Source organism: Eriocheir sinensis, unplaced genomic scaffold, assembly GCF_024679095.1.
Source record: "Eriocheir sinensis breed Jianghai 21 unplaced genomic scaffold, ASM2467909v1 Scaffold205, whole genome shotgun sequence".
NCBI classification, from domain to species: Eukaryota; Metazoa; Arthropoda; class Malacostraca; order Decapoda; family Varunidae; genus Eriocheir; species Eriocheir sinensis.
In genome coordinates this window covers 131,088-149,258 of record NW_026111462.1, presented here as the reverse complement: position 1 = coordinate 149,258, position 18,171 = coordinate 131,088, and positions in this window count along the sequence as shown.

The following is an 18,171-nucleotide window of genomic DNA, read 5'->3' as shown; positions in this document are numbered from 1 at the left end:
ATAATTTAAAACTGAATGAAATAAATATACAAAATAAACATAAAATAAGGTAAATTTGTAATGAAATATATGAAAAAATACACATAAAATAATATAAATTTGTATGAAAATATATATACAAATTCACATTAAATAACATGAATTTGTATAAAATTTGTATCAAAATATATACTTTTACACACAATAAAATAACGTAATTTTTTTATGAAAATGTATATACAAAATACACATAGGGTAGGCGGTGGCGTAGGTGGTAGCGTACTGGGCCCACATTCACCGCGTGATGGACGACGCGGGTTCGAATCCCCACGCTACCACTCGGATTTTTCAGTCACCGCCGAGTGGCTTAAAACTACCCACATGCTGTCCTGAAGACCACCCATCAACCCGGACTCTAGAGGAAGCCGTCCAAGCGAATCAAGAACGAGTTCCGGGGGGCAGCATGAGCCAATGCAAGATGGCGCCACTATAAACACTCGCCTGCGCCAGAACGGGCTGGGCCGACCATCAGGCCCCACCTGGAAGAAGCCTTGGGCCGACCATCAGGCCCCACCGGGAAGATGCCTACCGGCGCAATAGGCAATCAACGTAAAAAAAAAAAAAAAAAAAAAATTTTTTAAATACGTAGAAAAATATATATACAAAAAACACATAAAATAATGTAAATATGTATGAAAATATATAAACAAATACACATAAAATAATGTAAATTTGGATAAAATATATATACAAAATGAACATTAAATAATGTAAATATGTATAAAAAAAATATATACAAAAAACACATAGAATAATGTTAAATCGTATCAAAATAAATAAAGAGAATTTCAATAAAATAATGTAAATTTGTATGAAAATAAAGATGCAAAATATCCATATAATAACGCATATTTGCATAAAAATATATATACAAAAATACATATAAAATAATTAAATTTGTATTAAAATAAATATACAAAATGCACGTACAATAAAGTAAATTTGTATTGAAATAGATATGCAAAATACACATTAATAATGTAAATTTGTATCAAAATATATATACGAATACTCATAAAATAGAGTAAATTTCTATGAAAATATACATACAAAATAGATATATAAAATACACATATAACTAGTTAAATTTGTATTTAAATACATGTACAAAAAACACATAGAATAATGTAGATTTGTATGAAATGAAAACAAATACATTTTATATAAAATATATATACAAAATACACATAGAATAATGTAAAATCATATCAAAATAAATACACAGAATATCAATAAAATAATGTAAATTTGTATGAAAATAATGATGCAAAATACCCATAAAATAAAGCATATTTTTATAAAAATACATATACAAAAATACACATAGATTAATCAAATCTGTATTAAAATTAATATACAAAATGCACATACAATAAGGTAGATTTGTATTGAAAAAATATGCAAAATACACATAAAACAATGTAAATTTGTTTCAAAATATATACGAATACACATAAAATAACGCAGATTTCTATAGAAATATATATACAAAATACACTTGAAATAATGTAAATACGTATAAAAATATATATACAAAATACACATTGAATAATGTTAATTCGTGTCAAAATAAATAAACAAAATATCATGAAAAGAATGTGTATTTGTATGAAAATAGATATACAAAATACACATAAAATAACCTAAATTTGTATAAAACTATAAACAAAAATACACAAAAATAATTTAAACTTGTATGAAAATAAATATACAAAAAACATATAAAATTATGTAAATTTGTATCAAATATATATACAAAAAACACATTAAATAATGTAAATATGTATAAAAAAATATATACAAAACACAAATAAAATAATGTAAAATCGTATCAAAATAAATACAGAAAATGTTAATAAAATAATGTAAATTTGTATGAAAATTAAGATGCAAAATACCCATAAAATAACGCATTTTTTATAAAAATATATACGAAAAAACATAAAATATTTGATTTTGTATTAAAATAAATAGATATACAAAATACACATAAAATAAGCTAAATTTGAATTGAAATATATATACAAAATACATAAAATAATGTAAATTTGTATCAAAATACTTATACAAATACACATATAATAACGTAAATTTGTATAAAAATATATAAACAAAATACACATTAAATAATGAAAATACGTATAAAAAAAATGTACAAAACACACAAATAATCATGTAATTCGTATCAAAATAAATAGACAAAATACCAATAAAATAATGTAAATTTCTATGAGAAAACATATATAAAATACACATAAATAACGCAAATATCAATAAAAATATATATAATATAATATATTTTTACACATATTTAAAATATTTAATGTATATTTTGTATATATATTTTATCCAAATTTACGTTATTTTATATGTATTTGTTTATATATTTTCATACAAATTTACATTATTTTATGTGAGTTTTGTATATGTATTTCAATACAAATTTGCCTAACTTTATGTGTATTTTGCATATCTATTTTCAAACAAATTTAAATTATTTTTGTGTATTTTTGTATATATTTTTATACAGATTTTAGTTATTTTGTTTTTTGTATATATATTTTCCTACATATATACATTCTTTTATTGGAATTTTGTGTATTTAATTTTTTACGAATTTACATTATTTTATGTGTATTTTGTATATATATTTTTCTACGTATTTAAATTATTTTGTGTATTTTATATACACATTTTCATAAAAATTTACGTTATTTTATTGTGTGTATTCGTATATATTTTGAAACAAATTTTATACAAATTCATGTTATTTTATGTGTATTTGTATATATATTTTCATACAAATTGATATTATTTTATGTGTATTCTTACATATATTTTATTACAAATTTACCTTATTTTATGTTTATTTTGTGTATTTATTTCATTCAATTTTAAATTATTTAATGTGTATATTTGTATTTGTATTTAGGTTATTTTATGTGTGTTTTCTATATATATTTTCATCCAAAATTACATTATTTTATTGTTATTTTCTTAATTTAACTCGATACGAATTTAGATTATTTCATAGGTATTTTGTATACATATTTTTATACTCATTTACATTATCTAATGTGTGTTTTGTATATATTTTTTTTTGCAAACTAATTTTATGTGCATTTTTGTACATATATTTTTATTGAAACTTAAAACGTTATTTTATGTGTATTTTGTATATGTTTTTTTCATACAAATTTACATTATTTAATTAGTTTTTTGTTTATTTATTTTGATACGAATGACTTGATTATTTGTGTATTTTGTAAATATTTTTTTATACGTATTTACATTACTTAATGTGTATTTTGTTTATATATTTTTTTACAAATTTAATTTATTATATGTGTATTTGTTAAAAATATTTTGAAACGAATTTACTTTATTTTATGTATTTTGTATATGTATTTCAATTCAAATTTAGGTTATTTTGTGTGTATTTTGTATATCTATTTTCATACAAATTTAATTACTTCTGTGTATTTTTGTATATAGTTTTATACAAATTTACGTTATTTTATGTGCATTTTTTATATTTATATTTATACAAATACACACTCTCTTATTGGTATTTTGTTTATTTATATTTATACGAATTTACATTATTTTATGTGTATTTTGTATACATTTTTGATTCGTATTTACTTAATTTTATTTGTATTTTGTATATATATATTTATAGAAATCTACGTTATTTTATGTGTATTCGTATATATATTTTGAAACAAATTTACATTGTTTTATATGTGTTTTGCATATCTATTTCAATACAAATTTACCTTATTGTATTTGCATTTTGTATATTTATTTTAATACAAATTCAAATATTTTATGTATATTTTGGTATATATAATTTTATAAAAAATGCGTTATTTTATAGGTATTTTGCATCTTAGTTTTCATACAAATGTACATTATTTTATTAATATTCTGTGTATATATTTTGATACGATTTTATATTATACTATTTGTGTTTTGTATATATTTTTTTATACATATTTTCATTATTTAATGTGTATTTTTTATATATATTTTATACAAATTAACGTTATTTTAAGTGTATTTGTTTATATAATTTCATTCAAATTTACATTATTTTAAGTGTATTTTGTATATGTATTTCAATAAAATTTACCTAATTTTATGTGGGTTTTGTATATTTATGTTCATACAAATTTAAATTATTTTTGTGTTTTTTTGTATAAACATATAGAGTAAATTTATATGATAATATATATTCAAAATACATATAAAATTATGTAAATAAGTATAAAAATATATATATCAAATACACCTAAAAAAAAAATTCGTATCAAAATAAATAAACAAAATTCCGATAAAAGAACGTATATTTGGAGGAAAATAAATATACAAAATACACATAAAATTACGAAAATTTGAATAAAAATATATACAAAAAAACAAAAAAATAAATTTCAATTTGTATGAAAATAGATATACAAAATACACAGATAATTAGTTAAATTTGTGTACAAAATACAAATAAAATAATGTAAATTTGTATGAAATGAAAACAAATTCACATAAAATATCGTACCTTTGTATAAAATAGATATTTTTTTTTTTTACAGCAAAGGAGACAGTTCAAGGGCACAAAAAAAGTAAACATTAATAAAAAAAAAGCCCGCTACTTGCTGCTCCTAAAAGAATCCAAAGAGGTGGCCGAAAGATAGGTCAGTTTCGGGAGGAGAGGTGTCCTGATACCCTCCTCCTGAAAGAGTTCAAGTCGTAGGCAGGAGGAAATACAGATGAAGGAAGATTGTTCCAGAGTTTACCAGCGTGAGGGATGAAAGAGTGAAGATGCTGGTTAACTCTTGCATAAGGGGTTTGGACAGTATAGGGATGAGCATGAGTAGAAAGTCGAGTGCAGCGGGGCCGCGGGAGGGGGGGAGGCATGCAGTTAGCAAGTTCAGAAGAGCAGTCAGCGTGGAAATATCGATAGAAGATAGAAAGAGAGGCAACATTGCGGCGGAATTTAAGAGGTAGAAGACTATCAGTATGAGGAGGAGAGCTGATGAGACGAAGAGCCTTAGCCTCCACTCTGTCCAGAAGAGCTGTGTGAGTGGAGCCCCCCCACACATGAGATGCATACTCCATACGAGGGCGGACAAGGCCCCTGTATATGGACAGCAACTGTGCAGGGGAGAAGAACTGGCGGAGACGGTACAGAACGCCCAGCCTCGAGGAAGCTGATTTAGTAAGAGATGAGATATGAAGTTTCCAGTTGAGATTTTGAGTTAAGGATAGACCGAGGATGTTTAGTGTTGAGGAAGGTGATAGCTGGGTGTTGTCAAAGAATAGGGGATAGTTGTTTGGAAGATTGTGTCGAGTGGATAGGTGGAGAAACTGTGTTTTTGAGGCGTTGAAGGACACCAGGTTCTTCTTGCCCCAATCGGAAATAATAGTAAGGTCTCAGGCTAAGCGTTCTGCAGCCTCCAGCCTTGAGTCGTTAAGTTCCTGAAGGGTGGGTCTTCTATTAAAAGAAGTTGAATAATGCAGAGTGGAATCATCGGCGTAGGAATGGATAGGACAGTTCGTTTTGGAAAGAAGATCATCAATGAACAACAGAAAAAGAGTGGGAGATAGGACAGAACGCTGTGGGACACCACTGTTAATAGATTTAGAGGAAGAACAGTGACCGTCTACCACGGCAGAAATAGAACGGTCAGAAAGTATAAAAATATATATATCACATACACCTAAAATAATGAAAATTCGTATCAAAATAAATAAACAAAATTCCGATAAAAGAACGAATATTTGTAGGAAAATAAATATACAAAATACACATAAAACTACGAAAATTTGAATAAAAATATATGCTAAAATACACAAAATTAATTTCGATTTGTATGAAAATAGATATACATAATACACATATAATTAGTTAAATTTGCATACAAAATACACATGAAATAATGTAAATTTGTATGAAATGAAAACAAATTCACATAAAATAACGTTCATTTGTATGAAATATATATACAAAATATACATAGAATAATGTAAAACCGTATCAAAATAAATACACAGAATATCAATAAAATAATGTAAATTTGTATGAAAATAAAGATACAAATTTACATTATTTTATTGATATTTTGTGTATTTATTTTGATACGATTTTACATCATTCTATGTGTATTTTGTATATATATTTCATACAAATGAACGTTATTTTATGTGAATTTGTTTTCATTTCATACAAATTTACATTATTTCATGTGTATTTTGTACATGTATTTAAATGCAAATTTAACTAATTATATGTGTATTATGTATATCTATTTTCATTCAAATCGAAATTAGTTTTGTGTATTTTAGTATATATTTTTATTCAGATTTTCGTAATTTTATGTGTATTTTGCATATTTATTTTCCTACAAATATACGTTCTTTTATCGGAATTTTGTTTATTTATTTAGATACGAATTTTCATTATTTTAGGTGTATGTGATATATATATTTTTATACTTATTTACATAATTTTATATGTATTTTGCATATCTATTTCAATACAAATTTACCTTATTGTATGTGTTTTTTATATATTTATTTTAATTCAAATTTAATTTTTTTATGTGTATTTTGGTATATATATTAAAAAAAAAGCGTTATTTTATGGGTATTTTGCCTCTTTATTTTCATACTAATTTACATTATTTTATTAATATTCTGTGTATTTATTTTGATACGATTTTACATTATTCTATTTGTGTTTCGTACATATTTTTTTATACAAATTTACGTTATGTTAAGTGTATTTGTTTATGTATTTTTATTTAAATTTACATTATTTTATGTGTATTATGAGTAAGTATTTCAATCCAAATTTACCTAATTTTATGTGTATTTTGTATATTTATTTTCATACAAATTTAAAATATTTTTGTGTATTTTTGTATATAGTCTGATACAAATTTAGGTTATTTCATGTGTATTTTGTATATCTATTAATAAAATAATGTAAATTTTTCTGAAAATAAAGAAGCAAAATACCCATAAAATAACGCATTTTTTTTATTTAAAAAAATATATATACCAAAATACACATCAAAAAATTAAATTTGTATTAAAATAAATATACAAAAAACACATACAATAAGGTAAATTTGTATTGAAATAGATATGCAAAATACATATAAAGCAATGTAAATTTGTTTCAAAATATATATACGAATACACATAAAATAACGTAGATTTCTATAAAAATATATATACAAAATACACTTAAAATGAAGTAAATACGTATAAAAAAATGTATACAAAATACACATAAAATAATGTAAATTCGTATCAAAATAAATAAACAAAATACCAATTAAAGAATGTGTATTTGTATAAATATAAATATACAAAATACACATAAAATTAAGTAAATTTATATAAAACTATATACAAAATTAAACAGAAGTAATTAAATTTGTATGAAAATATATACAAAATACACACAAAATAAGCTAAATTTGAGTTGAAATATATATACAAAATACATGAAATAAAGTAAATTTGTATCAAAATATTTATACAAATACACATATAATAACGTAAATTTGTATGAAAATATATAAACAAAATGCACATTAAATAATGTAAATACGTATAAAAAAATATGTACAAAATACACATATAATCATGTAATTCGTATCAAAATAAATAAACAAAATACCAATAAAATAATATAAATTTGTATGAGTAAACGTGTATGTTGCATATTTTTTCAATACAAATTTACCTTATTATATACGCATTTTGTATATTAATTTTAATGCAAATTTAATTATACATATAAACAATGTGAATTTGTTTCTAAATATATATACGAATACACATGAAATAAGGTAGATTTCTATAAAAATATATATACAAAATACACATAAAATTAAGTAAATACGTATAAAAAATGTATACAAAATACACATAAAATAATGTCAATTAGTATCAAAATAAATAAACAAAATACCAATAAAAGAATGTGTATTTTTATATATATATATATATATATATATATATATATATATATATATATATATATATATATATATATATATATATATATATATATATATATATATATATATATATATATATATATATATATATATATATATATATATATATATATATATATATATATATATATATATATATATATATATATATATATATATATATATATATATATATATATATATATATAAAAAATACACAAAAATAATGTAAATTCGCGTCAAAATAAATAAACAAAATATCAATAAAAGAATGTGTATTTGTAGGAAAATAGATATACAAAATACACATAAAATAACCTAAATTTGTATCAAACTATATACAAAAATACACAAAAATATTTTAAATTTGTATGAAAATAAATATACAAAATACACATAAAATTAGGTAAATTTGTATTGAAATACATATACAAAATACACATAAAATAATGTAAATTTGAATGAAAAGAGATAAACAAATACACTTAAAATAACGTAAATTTGTATAAAAAAATATATACAAAACACAAATAGAATAATGTAAATTCGTATCAAAATAAATACACAGAATAGTAATAAAATAATGTAAATTTGTATGAAAATAAAGAGGCAAAATACCCATAAAATAACGCATTTTTTTTATTTATAAAAATATATATACCAAAATACACATAAAAAAATTAAATTTGAATTAAAATAAATATATAAAAAACACATACAATAAGGTAAATTTGTATTGAAATAGATATGCAAAATACATATAAAACAATGTAAATTTGTTTCAAAATATATATACGAATACACATAAAATAACGTAGATTTCTATAAAAATATATATACAAAATACACATAAAATGAATTAGATACGTATAAAAAAAATGTATACAAAATACACATAAAATAATGTAAATTCGTATCAAAAAAAATATACAAAATACCAATAAAAGAATGTGTATTTGTATAAATATAAATATACAAAATACACATGAAATAACGTAAATTTATATAAAACTATATACAAAAATACAGAGAAGTATTTTAATTTGTATGAAAATAGATATACAAAAGAAGGTAAATTCATTTCAAATTCAATAAACAAAATTCAGATAAAAGAACGTATATTTGTAGAAAAAATAAATATACAAAATACACATAAAATAACGAAAAATTGTATGAAAATATACAAAAAAATAAACAAAAATAATTTCAATTTGTATGAAAATAGATATACAAAATACACATGTATTTTGTATATCTATTTTCACACAAATTTAATTACTTTTGTGTATTTTTGCATATAGTTTTAAATAAATTTACGTTATTTTATTTGTATTTTGTATATTTATATTTATACAATACACATTCTTTTATTAGTATTTTGTTTATTTATTTTGATACGAGTTTACATTATTTTATGTGTATTTTGTATACCTATTTTTATACGTATTTACTTCATTTTATGTGTATTTTATATATTTATTTTCATAGAAATCTACGTTATTTTATGTGTATTCGTATATATATTTTGAAAAAATTTTACATAGTTTTATATGTATTTTGCATATCTATTTCAATACAAAACTACCTTATTGTATGTGCATTTTGTATATTTATTTTAATACAAATTCAAATATTTTATGTGTGTCTTGGTATAAATATTTTTATAAAGAATGCGTTATTTTATGGGTATTTTGCATCTTAATTTTCATACAAATTTACATTATTTTATTAATATTCTGTGTATTTATTTTGATACTATTTTATATTATTCTATTTGTGTTTTGAGTATATTTTTTTATACATATTTACATTATTTAATGTGTATTTTTTTATATATATTTTATACAAATTTACGTTATTTTAAGTGTATTTGTTTATATATTTTCATTCAAATTTACATTATTTTATGTGTATTTTGTTAATGTATTTCAATTCAAATTTACCTAATTTGATGTGTATTTTGTATATTTATTTTCATACAAATTAAAATTGTTTCTGTGTATTTTTGTATATAGTTTTATACAAATTTAGGTGATTTTATGTGTATATTGTATATATATTTTCATGCAAATACACATTCTTTTATTGATATTTTGTTTTGTTTTTTTGACGCGAATTTACATTATTTAATGTGTATTTCATATATATATTTTTATACGTGTTTACATCATTTAATGTGTATTTTGTATATATATTTCTATAGAAATCTACGTTGATTTATGAGTATTCGTATATAGATCTTGAAATAAATTTACACTGTTTTATGTGTATTTTCCATATTTTTTCAATACAAATTTACCTTATTTTGTATATGTATTTTGTATATTAATTTTAATACAAATTTAATTATGCTATGTGTATTTTTGTATATGTATTTTTATAAAAATATGCTTTATTTTATGGGTATTTTGCATTTTTATTTTCATCCAAATTTACATTATTTTATTTATATTCTGTTTATTTTTTTTTAAACAATTTTACATTATTCTATGTGTATTTTGTATATCTATTTTTATACGTATTTACTTAATTTTATGTGTATTTTGTATAGTTATTTTTATAGAAATCTACGTTATTTTATGTGTATTGGTATATATATTTTGAAACAAATTTACATTGTTTTATATATATTTTTGCATATCTCTTTCAATACAAGTTTACCTTATTGAATGTGCATTTTGTATATTTATTTCAATACAAATTTAAATATTTTATGTGTATTTTGGTATATATATTTTTATAAGAAATGCACTATATGATGGGAATTTTGCATCTTTATTTTCATACAAATTTACATTATTTTATTAATATTCGGTGAATTTATTTTGATACGATTTAACATTATTCTATTTGTTTTTTTTATATATTTTTTTTATACATATTTACATTATTTAATGTGTATCTTGCATATATATTTCATACAAATTTATTATCTATTATTTATTTTCATACATATACACATTCTTTTCATGATATTTTGTTTATTTATTTTGACACGAATTAACCTAGATATGTATTTTGTATATATATTTTTATACGTATTTACATAATTTTATGTGTATTTTGAATATATATTTCTAAAGAAATCTACGTTATTTTATGTGTATTCGTATATATATTCTGAAACAAATTTACTTTGTTTTATATGTATTTTTGAATATCTCTTTCAATACATATTTACCTTACTGTATATGCATTTTGTATATTTATTTCAATACAAATTTAAATATTTTATGTGTATTTTGGTAAATATATTTTTATAAAAAATGCGATAATTTTTGGAATTTTGCATCTTTATTTTCATACAAATTCTTTTATTGATATTTTGTTTATTTATTTTGACAAGAATTTACATTATTTAATGGCTATTTTGTATATATATATATATATATATTTTTATATATATATATATATATATATATATATATATATATATATATATATATATATATATATATATATATATATATATATATATATATATATATATATATATATATATAGAAATCTGCGTTATTTTATGTGTATTCGTATATATATTTTGAAACAAATTTACATTGTTTCATGTGTATTTTGCATATTTTTTTAATTAAAAATTTACTTTATTGTATGTGCATTTTGTATATTAATTTTACTACAAATTTAATCATTGAATGTGTATTTATGTATATGTATTTTTATAAAAATATGCTTTATTTTATTGGTATTTTGCATCTTTATTTTCATACAAATTTACATTATTTTATTGATATTTTGTGTATTTATTTTGATACGATTTTACATTATTTTCTATGTGTATATATATTTAAAACAAATGTATGTTATTTTATGTGTATTTGTTTTCATTTCATACAAATTTTCATTATTTTATGTGTATTTTGTACATGTACAAATTTGTACAAATTTAACTAATTATATGTGTATTTTGTATATCAATTTTCATTAAAATTGAAATTTTTTTTGTTTTTTTTTTGTATATATTTTTATACAAATTTTCGTTATTTTATGTGTATTTTGTATATTTATTTTCCTACAAATATACGTTCTTTAACGGAATTTTGTTTGTTTATTTTGATACGAATTTATATTATTTTAGGTGTATTTGGTATATATATTTTTATGCTATTTACATCATTTTATATGTATTTTGTATGTATATTTTCATAGAAATTTACTCTATTTTATGTGTATTCGTATATATATTTTGATACAAATTTATATTATTGATGTGTATTTTACATATGTATTTCAATACAAATTAACTTTACTGTATATGCATTTTGTATATTTATTTCAATACAAATTTAATTATTTCATGTGTATTTTTGTATATATATTTTTATGCATATATGCGTTATTATATGGGTATTTTGCATCTTTATTTTCATACAAATTTAAATTATTTTATTGATATTCTGTTTATTTATTTTGATACGATTTAACATTATTCTATGTGGATTTTGTATAACTATTTTTATACATATTTACATTATTTAATGTATATTTTGTATATATATTTTATCCAAATTTTCGTTATTTTATGCGTATTTATTTATATATTTTTATACAAATTTACAATATTTTATGTGTATTTTGTATATGTATTTCAATACAATACACATAAAATAATGAAAATTTATATGAAAGGAAAACAAATACACATAAAATAACGTACAATTGTATTAAATATATATACAAAATACACATAGAAAATAATGTAAAATCGTATCAAAATAAATACACAAAATATCAATAAAATAATGTAAATTTGTATGAAAATAAAGATGCAAAATATCAATAAAATAAAGCATATTTTTATAAAAATACATATACATAAATACATATTCAATAATTAGATTTGTAGTAAAATTAATATACAAAATTCACATGGAATATGGTAAATTTTTATTAAAAAAATATGCAAAATACACATTAAACAATGTAAATTTGTTTCAAAATATGAATACGAATACACATAAAATAACGCAGATTTCTATAGAAATATATATATACAAAACACACTTGAGATGCTGTAAATACGTAAAAAAATATATATACAAAATAGACATTAAATTATGTAAATTCGTGTCAAAATAAATAAACAAAATATCAATAAAAGAATGTGTATTTGTATGAAAATAGATATACAAAATACACATAAAATAACGTAAATTTGTATAAAACTATATACAAAAATAAACAAATATAATTTAAATTTGTTTGAAAATAAGTATACAAAATACACATAAAATTAGGTAAATTTATATTGAAATACATTTACAAAATACACATAAAATAATGTAAATTTGAATGAAAATACATAAACAAATACACTTAAAATAACGTAAATTTGTATAAAAAATATATACAAAATACACATTAAGTAATGTAAATATGTATAAAAAAAATATATACAAAACCCAATTAGTTACGTTATTTTAAGTGTATTTGTTTATATATTTTCATTCAAATTTACATTATTTGATGTGTATTTTGTATATGTATTTCAAGACAAATTTACCTAATTTTATGTGTATTTTGTATATTTCTTTTCAAACAAATTTAAATTATTTTTGTGTTTTTTTGTATATAGTTTTATACAAATTTAGGTTATTTTATGTACGCATTTACATTGTTTAGTGTGTGTTTTGTATATATTTTTTATGCAAATTTACTTTATTTTATGTCCATTTTTGTACATATATTTTTATAGAAATTTGCGTTACTTGTATATGTTTTCTCATACAAATTTACATTATTTTATTGCTATTTTGTTGATTTATTTTGATACGAATTACATGATTATATGTGTATTTTGTACATATTTTTTATACGTATTTACATTACTTAATGTGTATTTTGTTTATATATTTTTAAACAAATCTACGTTATTATATGTATTTGTATAAATATTTTGATACAGATTTACATTATTTTATGTATTTTGTATGTACATTTCAATTGAAATTTTGCTTATTTTAGCTGTATTTTGTATATATATTTTCATACAAATTTAATTACTTCTGTGTATTTTTGTATATAGTTTTATACAAATTTACGATATTTTATGTGTATTTTGTATATTTATATTTATACAAATTTACATTCTTTTACTGGTATTTTGTTTATTTATTTATTATTGAATTTGTATGAAAATAAATATACAAAATACACATGTATTTTGTATATCTATTTTCACACAAATTTAATTACTTTTGTGTATTTTTGCATATAGTTTTATATAAATTTACGTTATTTTATTTGTATTTTGTATATTTATATTTATACAATACACATTCTTTTATTAGTAATTTGTTTATTTATTTTGATACGAGTTTACATTATTTTATGTGTATTTTGTATACCTTTTTTTTATACGTATTTACTTCATTTGATGTGTATTTTGTATATTTATTTTCATAGAAATCTACGTTATTTTATGTGTATTCGTATATATATTTTGAAAAAAATTTACATGGTTTTATATGTATTTTGCATATCTATTTCAATACAAATTTACCTTATTGTATGTGCATTTTGTATATTTATTTTAATACAAATTCAAATATTTTATGTGTGTCTTGGTATATATATTTTTATAAAAAATGCGTTATTTTATGGGTATTTTGCATCTTAATTTTCATACAAATTTACATTATTTTATTAATATTCTGTGTATTTATTTTGATACGATTTTATATTATTCTATTTGTGTTTTGTAAAATACAAAATGCACGTACAATAAGGTAAATTTGTATTGAAAAAATATACAAAATGCACATAAAAGTGTAAATTTGTTTAAAAATCTATATACGAATACACATAAAATAACGTAGATTTCTATAAAAATATATATACAAAATACACAAGAAATGATGTAAATACGTATAAAAATATATATATACAAAATACACATTAAATAATTTAAATTCTCGTCAAAATAAATGAACAAAATATCAATAAAAGAATGTGTATTTGTATGAAAATAGATATACAAAAAACTCATAAAATAACCTGTTTGTATAAAACTATATACAAAAATACACAAAAATATTTAAATTTGTATGAAAATAAATATACAAAATACACAGAAAATTAGGTAAATTTGTATTGATATACATATACAAAATACACATAAAATAATGTAAATTTGAATGAAAAGACATAAACAAATACACTTAAAATAACGTAAATTTGTATAGAAAAATAAATACAAAAAACAAATAGAATAATTAAAATCGTATCAAAATAAATACACAGATTATTAATAAAATAATGTAAATTTGTATGAAAATAAAGAGGCAAAATACCCACAAAATAACGCTTTTTTTATTTATAAAAATATATATACCAAAATACACAAAAAAATTAAATTTGAATTAAAATAAATATATAAAAAACACATACAATAAGGTAAATTTGTATTGAAATAGATATGCAAAATACATAAAAAACAATGCAAATTTGTTTCAAAATATATATACGAATACACATAAAATAACGGAGATTTCTATAAAAATATATATACAAAATACACATAAAACGTAAATACGTATAAAAAAATGTATACAAAATACAAATAAAATAATGTAAATTCGTATCAAAATAAATATACAAAATACCAACAAAAGAATGTGTATTTGTATAAATATAAATATACAAAATACACATAAAATAATGTAAATTTATATAAAACTATATACAAAAATACACATAAGTATTTTAATTTATATGAAAATAGATATACAAAATAAGTTCAATTCGTTTCAAATTCAATAAACAAAATTCAGATAAAAGAACGTATATTTGAAGAAAAAATAAATATACAAAATCATCTTAAAATAACGAAAATGTGTATGAAAATATATAAAAAAAAAACAAAAATAATTTCAATTTGTATGAAAATAAATATACAAAATACACGAGTATTTTGTATATCTATTTTCACACAAATTTAATTACTTTTGTGTATTTTTTCATATAGTTTTATATAAATTTACGTTATTTTATTTGTATTTTGTATTTATACAATACACATTCTTTTATTAGTATTTTGTTTATTCATTTTGATACGAGTTTACATTATTTTATGTGTATTTTGTATACCTTTTTTTATACGTATTTACTTCATTTGATGTGTATTTTGTATATTTATTTTCATAGAAATCTACGTTATTTTATGTGTATTCGTATATATATTTTGAAAAAAAATTACATGGTTTTATATGTATTTTGCATATCTATTTCAATACAAATTTACTTTATTGTATGTGTATTTTATATATTTATTTTAATTCAAATTTAATTTTTTTATGTGTATTTTGATATATATATTTTTATAAATAAAAAAAATGCGTTATTTTATGGGTATTTTGCCTGTTTATTTTCATTGTGCATTTTGTATATTTATTTTAATACAAATTCAAATATTTTTTGTGTCTTGGTATAAATTTTTTTATAAAAAATGCGTTATTTTATGGGTATTTTGCATCTTAATTTTCATACAAATTTACATTATTTTATTAATATTCTGTGTATTTATTTTGATACGATTTTATATTATTCTATTTGTGTTTTGTATATATTTTTTTATACATATTTACATTATTTAATGTATATTTTTTATATATATATTATACAAATTTACGTTATTTTAAGTGTATTTGTTTATATATTTTCATTCAAATTTACATTATTTTATGTGTATTTTGTAAATGTATATCAATACAAATTTACCTAATTTTATGTGTATTTTGTATATTTATTTTCATACAAATTAAAATTATTTTTGTGTATTTTTGTATATAGTTTTATAAAATTTAGGTGATTTTATGTGTATATTGTATATCTATTTTCATACATATACACATTCTTTTATTGATATTTTGTTTATTTATTTTGACGCGAATTTACATTATTCAATGTGTATTTTATATATATATTTTTATACGTGTTTACATCATTTGATGTGTATTTTGTATATATATTTCTATAGAAATCTACGTTGATTTATGAGTATTCGTATATAGATTTTGAAATAAATTTACACTGTTTTATGTGTATTTTGCCTATTTTTTCAATACAAATTTACCTTATTGTATATGCATTTTGTATATTAATTTTAATACAAATTTAATTATGCTGTGTGTATTTTTGTATATGTATTTTTATAAAAATATGCTTTATTTTATGAGTCTTTTGCATTTTTATTTTCATACAAATTTACATTATTTTATTTATATTCTGTTTATTTTTTTTAAACAATTGTACTTTATTCTATGTGTATTTTGTATATCTATTTTTATACGTATTTACTTAATTTTATGTGTATTTTGTATATATTTTTATAGAAATCTACGTTATTTTATGTGTATTCGTATATATATATATATATATATATATATATATATATATATATATATATATATATATATATATATATATATATATATATATATATATATATATATATATATATATATATATATATATATATATATTCTGAAACAAATTTACATTGTTTTATATGTATTTTTGCATATCTCATTCAATACAAGTTTACCTTATTGTATGTGCATTTTGTATATTTATTTCAATACAAATTTAAATATTTTATGTGTATTTTGGTATATATATTTTTTATAAGAAATGCGCTATTTGATGGGAATTTTGCATTTTTATTTTCATACAAATTTACATTATTTTATTAATATTCGGTGTATTTATTTTGATACGATTTCACATTATTCTATTTGTTTTTTGTATATATATATTTTTATACATATTTACATTATTTAATGTGTATCTTGCATATATATTTCATACAAATTTATTATGTATTATTTATTTTCATACAAATACACATTCTTTTCATGATATTTTGTTTATTTATTTTGACACGAATTTACCTAGATATATATTTTGTATATATATTTTTATACGTATTTACATAATTTCATGTGTATTTTGTATATATATTTCTATAGAAATCTACGTTATTTTATGTGTATTTGTATATATATTTTGAAACAAATTTACTTTGTTTTATATGTATTTTTGAATATCTCTTTCAATACATATTTACCTTACTGTATATACATTTTGTATATTTATTTCAATA